Raw genomic sequence first — 10,567 nt, 5'->3', positions numbered from 1 at the left:
AACCCAGTGTCCTCCTCAGCTATATTCATGTCCCCTTGCGTGAACACCGAAGAGAAATATTGGTTCAATGCTTCACCAATCTCCTCCGGTTCCACACATAACTTCCCTCTGCCATCTATAACTGGCCCTAAACTTGCCCTAACCAACCTTCTGTTCTTGACATACCTATAGAACGCCTTAGGATTCTCTTTAACCCTATCCGCCAAAGTCTTCTCATGTCCCCTTTTAGCCCTTCTAAGCTCGCTCTTCAACTCCCTCTTAGCCAATCTAAAGCTTTCTAGTGCACTACCCGAGTGCTCACGTCTCATCCGAACTGCACTAAGGGGCAATTTAGCATGGTCAATCCACCTAATCTGCACATCTTTGAACTGTGGGAGGAAACTGGAGCACCCAGAGCAAATCCACACAGACACGGGGAAATGTGCAGGCTCCACACAGACAGTCACCCGAGGCCGGAATTGAACCCGGATCCTTGGCGCTGTGAGGCATCTGTGCTAACCACTGTGCCACCGTGCTGCCCATTAGGATAGAGAGAGAGATACTATTTCCACTCCTCAGGGAGTCCAGGACCAGGGGGGCAGAGTCATTAGAGCCAGGCTTCTGAGGAGAGAAATGAAGGAAAATCTCCACACGCAAGGTCTGGGAGATGTTTGGAGCTTCTTGCCACAAGCAGTAATTTCAGTTATGCCATTTTAAAAGCTGCGATAGATAGACTGTTCCCAATGTGGGAGAAAGGCAGAGTGGATGGTGTTAGGGCATGGATCAGCATGACCTCACTAAATGGCGAGGGGCTGAGTGGCCTCCTCTTGATCCTGTGCTGATTGTAGGAAGCTGGATCTGACTGGGATCAATGTTCTTGCTCCCAATCTGTCACATTCCTCTCTTTGCTCATTGAGTGGAGTTTTAACCCTTACAGAATAAACAGATTTGGAACAGCAGATATAAGAGGGTTAATGTTTATTTATAAGCCACAAGTACGGCTTACATTAACACTGCAATGAGGTTACTGTGAAAATCCCCTAGTCGCCACACTCCAACGCCTGTTCGGGTACACTGAGGGAGAATTTAGCATGGCCAATGCACCTAAACAGCACGTCTTTCGGACTGTGGGAGGAAACCGGAGCACCCGGAGGAAACCCACGCAGACACGGGGAGAACGTGCAGACTCCACACAGACAGTGACCCAAGCTGGGAATTGAACCCAGATCCCTGGCGCTGTGAGGTAGCAGTGCTAACCCCACTGTGCCACCGAGCTGCTCTTTGTAGTTTATAGTGGGTTTTGTAGGAATGTCGGGTACAACATGATTGCTGTATCTCGGCTGCCTGGTCCTTTGTGAAGTGCACCAGCAGGAGTTGGAGCCAGTTAGTTAGAGTGTAATGGAAATGACTTGAACCGTCAGTTTGGAGTTAATTTTGCTTCAGAGTCAGTGCTTCAAGTGGGACAGAAGAAGTGGGGCTGAATGTCCCTGATGCGGATCAGGTTGAGGAAGAAATGAAGGGACTTCAAACAGCCACATCTGCAAATCAGCCCCCAACTCAGGGGGAAAAGAAGTGCTTTCTCTAAAACACACACAAACACTGCGAAAAGTTAGTTTCTGTGACTGTAACAGTTCCCCTTGCAGCCAAGCTGCGGCTGGCGAAGAAGCCAATATTGTAATTGGGAGGGGCAGCGGGAAGGGGGGGGCGTGGGGGTGGTGGTGAGAGAGACTGTGCAACATCCCAATGAACTGCACAATCCCTGTGCCTACCCGAGAGAGAGAGAGAGAGACAGGATCTGGTGAAATTCTCCCTGGGGCGCTTGAATAATCATTTCCCTCTGACTGTGGGAGAAGCTACACTGAAATTGGCAAAGCCAAAACAAAAGGCAGGAGCGAGTCCCGGAGACCGCCCTGAGGACCAGCCACAGCTCGGGATAATCTCCTTTGGCCAAAGTCTTGGTCACATCGGCGGCAGTTAGCAGCAGAAGCAAAAAAAAAGGTTGGTGAGTTTTAAAGTTTGGAAATCTCCCTCCTCTCTCTCTCTGTTTTCGAAGTGTCAGATTGTTGGGTTGAAAGTTGCACTCACTCCCTGACTCTGTCTCACTGCAGCAGCCACTTGTTGGAGGCAGAGCTGGAACTTTTGCTGGTTAGAAATGTTACAGCAACATTCACCCCGTCTGGAGAGAACAGAATAGAACAGGTAAATGTTCCCAAAGGCGCCTGCCTGTCTGTTGGATGCGGGGAGAAGTTAGATTGAAATGTTATGATTGGAATATCTACGAGGCAGGTTCCCCCTCTCTGCGGCGGAGTTCCCGTTCAATCCGCCGGAATTTGGGGAACATTCGAGCGGAGAGTTGCGCACCGGGGCAGCTGGACTCGAAACGTCAGTTCTTTTTCTCTCCTTACAGATGCTGCCAGACCTGCTGAGATTTTCCAGCGTTTTCTCTTTTGGTCTCCTCGGGGTTGTGAGGGTGGTGGGAGCAGCGATTCTAGCCCCTTCTCTCGGGCAGATTGGTCGCAAGACTCGCCGCCCGAGTGTCTGGGGTGTGAATTCCTGATTCTTTCGAATGGGGAGTCGCTGACTTGTGTGGCCCCGATGTGGAGATGCCGGCGTTGGACTGGGGTAAACACAGTAAGAAGTTTAACAACACCAGGTTAAAGTCCAACAGGTTTATTTGGTAGCAAAAGCCACACAAGAGCTCCGAAAGCTTGTGTGGCTTTTGCTACCAAATAAACCTGTTGGACTTTAACCTGGTGTTGTTAAACTTCTTATTGTGTGGCCCCAGCAGGTTGTATGTGGCTGGTCACTTGCTCAGTGCAGCAAGTTTAACGACAGCAATTGAACCCTACACTAAATTCACTGCCTCCAATTTTGAAAGGAACAATTGATCCAGCATCTGTTGTTGCTCTGGGGAACAGAGTTCCAAACTTTTCCCAAACTTTTTTGTAAGAAATGTTTCCCAATTTCATTCCTCTGAGAGACAGGCTCTCATTTTTACACTGTCCCCCACCATTAGTCCTTAGATCGCCCCTTCCCCCGGCAGCGGGAACGCCTACTTTTCATCTTAATAAAAGCAAATTACTGCGGATGCTAGAATCTGAAACCAAAAGAGAAAACAGATGCTGGAAAATCTCAGCAGGTCTGGCAGCATCTGTAGGGAGAGAAAAGAGCTGACGTTTCGAGTCCAGACGACCCTTTGTCGGCACGGTGGCACAGTGGTTACCACTGCTGCCAGGGACCCGGGTTCTATTCCTGGCTTGGGTCACTGTGCGGAGTCTGCACGTTCTCCCCATGTCTGTTTAGGTTTCCTCCGGGTGCTCCGGTTTCCTCCCACAGTCTGAAAGACGTGCTGCTTAGATGCATTGACCTGAACAGGCACCGGACTGTTGCGACTGGGGGAATTTCACAGTAACTTCATTGCAGTGTTAAAGTAAGCCTTACTTGTGATTAATAAATCAACTTTACTTTGTCAAAGCTGTTTTGTATAGCACTTGTTATACCAATGACAGCGCCAACTTTGACAAAGAGTCATCTGGACTCGAAACGTCAGCTCTTTTCTCTCCTTACAGATGCTGCCAGACCTGCTGAGATTTTCCAGCATTTTCTCTTTTGGTGTCTACTTCATCTGTTCCCTTGAAAACAGTATCAAATACTGTCGGCTGTGATTCATCCCAAAGGTTGGGGGGGTCCCAAGCCCCACCCGAGGGATCAAGATCCCGAAAAATCCAGGATGACACTTCAGAGCAGCAGCTGAATAAATGCTGAACTGTCGGAGGTGGGTTCCTGCCAATGGGACCAAACTGTGACTAACATAGTGAGTGAAAGCAAAATACCGCGGAGGCTGGTAATCTGAGATAAAAACAGAAAATGCTGGAGAAACTCAGCAGGGTTGGCAGCGTCTGTGGAGAGAGAAAGAGACGCAGTTAACAGGGTCATTTTTCCGTTTCCCATTTGTGGGAATCGTAACGGGCAGGAGAGAAAATTCAGCGGGCCATTTAACGTTGACCTTGGGCGGGAATTTTCAACCTTGGGAAGCACGCGGACGGAAAATCCCGCCCAACATTTAGAGTCTTTATGACCCTTCTTCAGAATGAACTATGAGGGGTGGGGGGGGGGGGGGGGGGGGGGAGTTTTCCACGGGAATCGTAGCGTGCGAGGGGCAAACCATGCAAAGGTCCGTTGACCTCGGGTGGGGTTTTCTGGTTTTGGGGCGAGTGTGGCTGGAAAATCCCACCTTTAGTGTCTTTGGGAGGTACCTGTTCTGTACCAATACGGGTGTGAGTTAAATCATCTCTTTGCAAGTTGTAATACAGATGGGGTATTTATACAGATGCTGTCACTGGGCAGTATAACTCTCGATATTACCCAACGCATATAACAGCTTCGCCAGTAGCCTGCCTTGCATCAAGTTTGAGTTCAGCGCAGTGTGAATTTATCCTGAAAATTTACCCAAATCCTGGTTGAGTCAAACAAAAGAACCTTTCTCTACAATTCCAGAGCTCTTTCCCACTGGGGCGAGATGTTCTCCTCTCTGCTTTTGTTCCTGTTATTTCTACAAGGGGGCAAAAACCCTTGTGTGTGTTTTTTTTGCAAACAAAGTTGGTGGAGGTCAAGAATAAAAGCTGATAATAAGGGGATTGGATCTGAATGTTGTGCTTTTCCCCATTCTGATTTACCCGTCCACATCACACACCAGTGAGAGTTGCTAACTGCATTGCAAAGTGTAATATCATTATTGCAGAATTGGTGATAGAATTCTGAAATGTGGCAATTATATTTGTTACATTTGAAATGGCTTTAATCATTCGCAGCGCCACTTGTTTGGTTAAATGGTACTATTCAACACTCGTATGGTTCAAGTTACATTTGCGTTCAGTATTTGGCACAACTGAGGAGCTCCAATTTCCTACGAGCCCATCAGGAATTGTTCATTGTGCCAGTGCTTTGAGGGAGGATGTAAGCCCATTTGTTTGGAACTTGTTCACCATTTTACTGGCCCTTATAGACCACAGGAAATCATTACAAATACATTTAGAATGTCAAAACACATAGTAAAAAGGATGCTCACCTTAATATAACATACACACACACATACGCACATACACGTGCAGGCATACACACACATGCATGCATACACACAGACACACATACACGCACACACACACACACATGTATACACACACACACACACATGTATACACACACACACACATGCCTAATCCCTAAACTTTGGAATTCCTGCCCTATACCTCCTCATCTCTCTAACTCTCTTTCCTCCTTTCAGACCTTAAAACCGACTCCTTCAATGAAATCTCCTCACTGTTGGGTGTGAGATTGAGCCCGATACAGCTTCTGTGTAGAACCTTGGCTGTAAGGGTTATATTGTGATGACAGGCTGCACATTCTTGTATTCCTGCAAGGTGACCGCATTGAAGTGTTTCAGACGATTAATGGACATGACGGTCGGAATTCTCCGTCCATTCACACTGGCGGGATTCTCCAGTCCCGCCGGCAGCGTACCCTCACCCGTGGGCTTCCAGCTGGCATGGGGGGACGTCGATGGGCATTCCCATTGACAGCGGCGGGACCAGAGAATCCCGCCGCGAGCAAACAACGCGCCATCTCCCACCAATGGGAAACGCACGGCTGGGAGGCTGGAGAATCTCACCCGATATATAATTTGCATTGGAGTCCCGAACAAGTGACATAACCTTGGAGTTATATCCAAACATAAGAATTAGGAGCAGGAGTAGGCCACTCAGCCCCTTGAGCCTGCTCTGCCATTGAATAAGATCATGGCTGATCTGATTGTAACCTCCTGCCCACCTCCCAATAACCTTTCACCCCCCCTTGTTAATCATGAATCTATCCAGCTCAGCTTTGAAAATATTCAAAGACTCTCCCTCCGCTGCCTTTTGAAGATGAGAGTTCTGGAGACTCACCCACCCTCCGAGAGAAACAAACCCTCCTCATCTCCGTCTTAAATGGGCGACCCCTTATTTTAAAACCATGACCCCGTAGTTCTGGAGTGAGGCTGATCTGGGTCGATGTCAGGAAGCACTCCTTCACAAAAAATGTAATGGAAATGTGGAACCTTCTCCCGCTAAAAGGTTGTGCACACTGAGGGCCCCATTGGAAATTTCAGAACTGAAGTGAGTAGAATTTCTTTAGGTATTTAGGGAAACAAGGTGAGGTTAAAATACTGATGAATACCTTCGAACTGAATGATGGAACAAACCTGAGGGGCTGAATGGCCTCCCCCTGTTCCTAAGATCAGGTTTGGTGTGATATTGAAGAGTGGACCAAGTGGACCACTCAATCTTCTGAGATGATTTGCATGGAACCAGCTAATGAAGTAGGGGATTATTAACCCTTACTCGCGACATGGTAATAAAATATGGCAGCTCTGTCCTAGCCTTGCCACCTCTGGCACTACGATGGGCAGTTGTCTCCATCATCCTGACTTGGGAATGTATCGTCTTTCCTTCATCGTTGCTGGGTCAATATCCTGTAACTCCGGACTGGGGACGATTGCGGGAGCACTTTCAGCACACGGCCTATGGCGGTTCGAGTAGGCGGCCCACCTCTACCTTGTGAAGGAAAGTTAGAATGGAAATAAACACCAGCCTTGCCCATATCCCAACAGTCATATTTTTAAAAGATTGGATATAGTAAGAGCTCTGTATATTGTTACGGCGCTATGATGCCAATTAGCCTTAGGTCAGTTTGCACTTTTAGAGAAAGAAAGGATTTCTTTATAAAGCTCCTTTCAGGGTAGCCTGTTACTGCCAACTTTTCCAATGGAGTAACTGTCAAATTGGAGGAAATGCCGCAGCCAATTTGTGGATAACAAAATCACACAAAAACAATTCAATAAATAGGCAGATAATCAGTTTGGGATGTTAGCTGTGGGATAAGTGAACATTGGCCAAATTTTACCCTTCTTTGAAATAGATTTTTTAGACCTATTTAATTAGACAGGGTGTTGGTAAGATCGAATTCCTGACAGTGTAACACTCCCGCAGTACTGCACCGGAGTGTCAGGCTGGGTTTTGTGCTCAAGTCTTGGGATGGAATTTAAATCCAGAACCACAGAATAGAACCATAGAATCCCTACAGCACAGAAGGAGGCCATTTGGCCCATCGAGTCTGCACTGATTCCCTGAAAGAACACCTTACCCATGCCCACCCCTCCTGCATTATCCCTATAACCCTGCACATTTAGCATGGCCAATCCACCTAACCCTCACATCTTTGGGCTGTGGGAGGAAACCAGAGCACCTGGAGGAATGGCTGATTCTGACTTATCCTAACCAGTGCATGCTTCTCCAGTATCACGGAGAGGGCAGTCCCGCACGCTTCGCTTCTAATCATTGTTGGGCTGCGTTAAGAAAATGGAATGGTGCCAGTTGTCACCAATGGGGCAAATTCCCCGAGTTAGCATCTACGGGTGGTGAGGGGTAGGGTGTCATTTCAAATTGATGGAGCCCCTGGAGGAAACCCACGCAGACACAGGGAGAACGTGCAGACTCTGCACACACAGTGGCCCAAGCCGGGAATCGAATCCGGGTCCCTGGCTGCTGTGAGGCAGCAGTGCTAACCACTGTGTCACCGTGCTGCCCACAACCGTCTGACCCAGGGGCAGGAGTTTCATCCACTGAGCCCATGACTGGCATGAACCACACGGCATGTGAGAGTTTGATGGAGTAGATTTAGAAAAGATGGTTCCACTTGCGAGGGAGACTGAATATGGGGGGGGGGCCCTTAAATATATTGTAACCCAAAAGGAAGCCAGAAGGAGCCTTTTTACCCAGAGAGTGGCGAGAATGTGGAACTCGCTCCCAGATGGAGTAGATCAGACAGCTACTGTTAAAGGGAAACTGCATAAGGGGAATAGGAATGGAAGGATAAAGGACAGAATGTGAGGAGGCTCATGTGGAGCATAACTGCCGGCATTGACTGGTTAAGTTGGATGGGCTGTTTCAGTGCAGTAATGATATGTGTGTAATGATATATAATCTCACCAGAAATAAACAAGAGCGCACTTACTGTCACTGTGACCATCTTACTCAATGACGAGCCTCTCAACACACATCAAAGAAGCATTGCATCACATTTCACATTTTTGCTTGCAAGTAAACAAATGCAATAAAAGATTTGGCAGAAGCTTCTGAACATGGGGAGACTGTTCCCTGGGGAAGGGAGAGCTGGGGAATTCTTCCCAGTATCCCGGCCAACACTTGTCCGTCAGCCACCATCACTGAAACCAGTCCCGGGGGGATCCTAGGGATTGGCCTCACAGTCATGAATAAAAAAACCACAGACCTGTGGTCGAGAAATGATTGTTTGTGATGTCTGGAACTGGAAACTCTGGAAGTGTCTCCATCTTCCCTCCTTCCTTACGATGCTGCTTTAACTCCCACCTCTTTGACCAAGCTCTTGGTCACCTGTCCCTAATATCTCCTTCTGCGAAGCGACTTCAAATTCCATGAAAGAATAAATTTTAATTAAATGAACACTAGGCACAAACAACAAAGAACAGTCCTGCACAGGAATCTTCGGCCCACCAAGCCTGCGCTGACAAATGACACCATTCTAAACAAAAGACCTTTTACCTCTACGGGGTCCGTATCCCACTATTCCCTGCCCATGTATCCCATGTATCTGTCAAGATGCTTCTTAAACGTTGCTACTGTATCTGCTTCTACCACCTCCTCTGGCAGCACATTCCAGACACTTACCACCCTCTGTGCAAAAAACTTGCCTCTCCTTTAAACTTTCCCCCTTTTACCTTAAACCTATGTCCCCTAGTAGCTAACATTTCTACCCTGGGAAAAAGACTCCGACTATTAAGGGCGGCACAGTGGTTAGCACTGTTGCCTCACAGCGCCAGGAACCTGGGTTCAATTCCGGCCTCAGGTGACTGTCTGTGTGGAGTTTGCACATTCTCCCCGCGTCTGCGTGGGTTTCCTCCGGGTGCTCTGGTTTCCTCCCACAGTCCAAAGATGTGTGGGTTAGATTGATTACCCATGCTAAATTGCCCCTTAGTGCCCCAAGATGTGTAGGTTAGGGGGGTTTAGTAGGGTAAATACATGGGGTTACGGGGATAGGGGCTGGGTGGGATTGTCGTTGATGTAGACTTGATGGGCCGAATGGCCTCCTTCTGCATTGTAGGGATTCTATCCATTCTATCCACGCCTGTAAACTCCTATCAGGTCGCCCCTCCAATGTTTAAGTGAAAACAAACCAAGTTTGTCCAATCTCTCCTCATAGCTAATACCCTCCAATCCAGGCAACATCCTGGTGAATCTTTTCTCCACTTCTGTAATGTCCCTTTGTGGGGGTCAGAGAGTTGTGCGTCCCCTAAATGTGTTCAGCATTTGATCAGATATTCGTCCGCTGTAAGCTCCGAGGGGCTTGACTGAGTGAATGTGAGGGGGTTGGAGATTTTAATCTGTGTGAACAACAAAAGAGGGTTTTTTTTAACAGCTGCAATTGTATCTGGAGCGGATGGGAATGGAGTGCATGAGAAGTGTGCAAGGCAGGCGATAAACGGAGTGAACCTAATATAAAAGCAAATTACTGCGGATGCTGGAATCTGAAACCAAAACAGAAAATGCTGGAAAATCTCAGCAGATCTGACTCGGATTCAGACTCGAAACACTGGCTCTATTCTCCCTCCACAGATGCTGCCAGACCTGCTGAGATTTTCCAGCATTTTCTGTTTTTGTTGGAGAGAATCTAACACCAGGATTTGGTGCCATTCCTTTTTATCAATGGAGGTTCTCCATGCTTGAGCCTGAGGTCTGAGTGCGTTGTTTCGGAACACTTTTGCTGCTAGCTAATAGAACAGTGACGGTCTGGAGGTAGGAGAACAGAGAGCAGTGGTGGGGGCGCGGGAAGGACTAGGAGGACGTAAAGGGGCTGATTTACAGCGAAGTTTATAGTCAGGGGTATATTCACCAGAGTTACAAGTCTATGTTACAAATTCAGATGAACGCACGCATTCACAGGAGACAGTCAACAAACCCTCAGAAAAGAGAAGCTGTGGTCTCTTTGAAAAGTTGTTTTGTTTTTTAAAAATGCTGGATGTTCTCACCGCTGACTTTTGCTTTTATTCATTCTTGGGAATGTGGGCGTTGCGAGCAAGGCTGACATTTATTGTCCATTCCCTTAGATGGTGAGATTGGGTGCAGACACTGACTGACCTTCCTGTGCGTTTCCAAACTTTTCTATTTTTATTTCTTATTTTCGGTGCTTATAGAATGGATACAGCAGGGAGCGAGGCCATTTGGCCCATCTTGTATGGACATATAAAAGTTAAAAAATTTACTTATTATTGTCTGAAGGGCTTACATTAACACTGCAATGAAGTTACTGTGAAAATCCCCTAGTTGCCACACTCCAACACCTGTTCAGGTACACTGAGGGAGAATCTTTAGCCAGTGCACCTGACCAGCATGTCTTTTGGACTGCGGGAGGAAACCGGAGCATGGGGAGAACATGCAGACTCCACACAGACAGTGACCCAAGCCAGGAATCAGACCTGGGTCCCTGGCACTGTGAGGCAGCAGTGCTCACCACTGTG

At 47.6% G+C, this 10,567-nt stretch overlaps 1 protein-coding gene across 23 annotated transcripts in view; it reads left to right on the top strand.

Annotated features, from left to right (window-relative positions):
• The first annotated feature begins 1,721 nt into the window (after positions 1-1,721).
• The window catches only part of adgrg6 (adhesion G protein-coupled receptor G6), a 131,789-nt gene continuing 122,943 nt past the window's right edge, over positions 1,722-10,567 (top strand). For 9 of the 23 annotated variants that reach the window (XM_078229419.1, XM_078229415.1, XM_078229421.1 and 6 more), the window contains exons 1-2: positions 1,724-1,977; positions 2,088-2,178. The gene's annotated coding sequence lies outside the window, so the exon portion shown is untranslated. Of the gene's footprint in view, positions 1,982-2,087; positions 2,179-10,567 lie in introns of all 23 variants that reach the window. The other 14 variants (XM_078229405.1, XM_078229403.1, XM_078229408.1 and 11 more) reach the window with 5 other exon arrangements.

Source organism: Mustelus asterias, chromosome 15, assembly GCF_964213995.1.
Source record: "Mustelus asterias chromosome 15, sMusAst1.hap1.1, whole genome shotgun sequence".
Taxonomy (NCBI): domain Eukaryota; kingdom Metazoa; phylum Chordata; class Chondrichthyes; order Carcharhiniformes; family Triakidae; genus Mustelus; species Mustelus asterias.
Note: the sequence above shows the minus strand (reverse complement) of the source record. Positions and strands in the feature narration are given on the sequence as shown.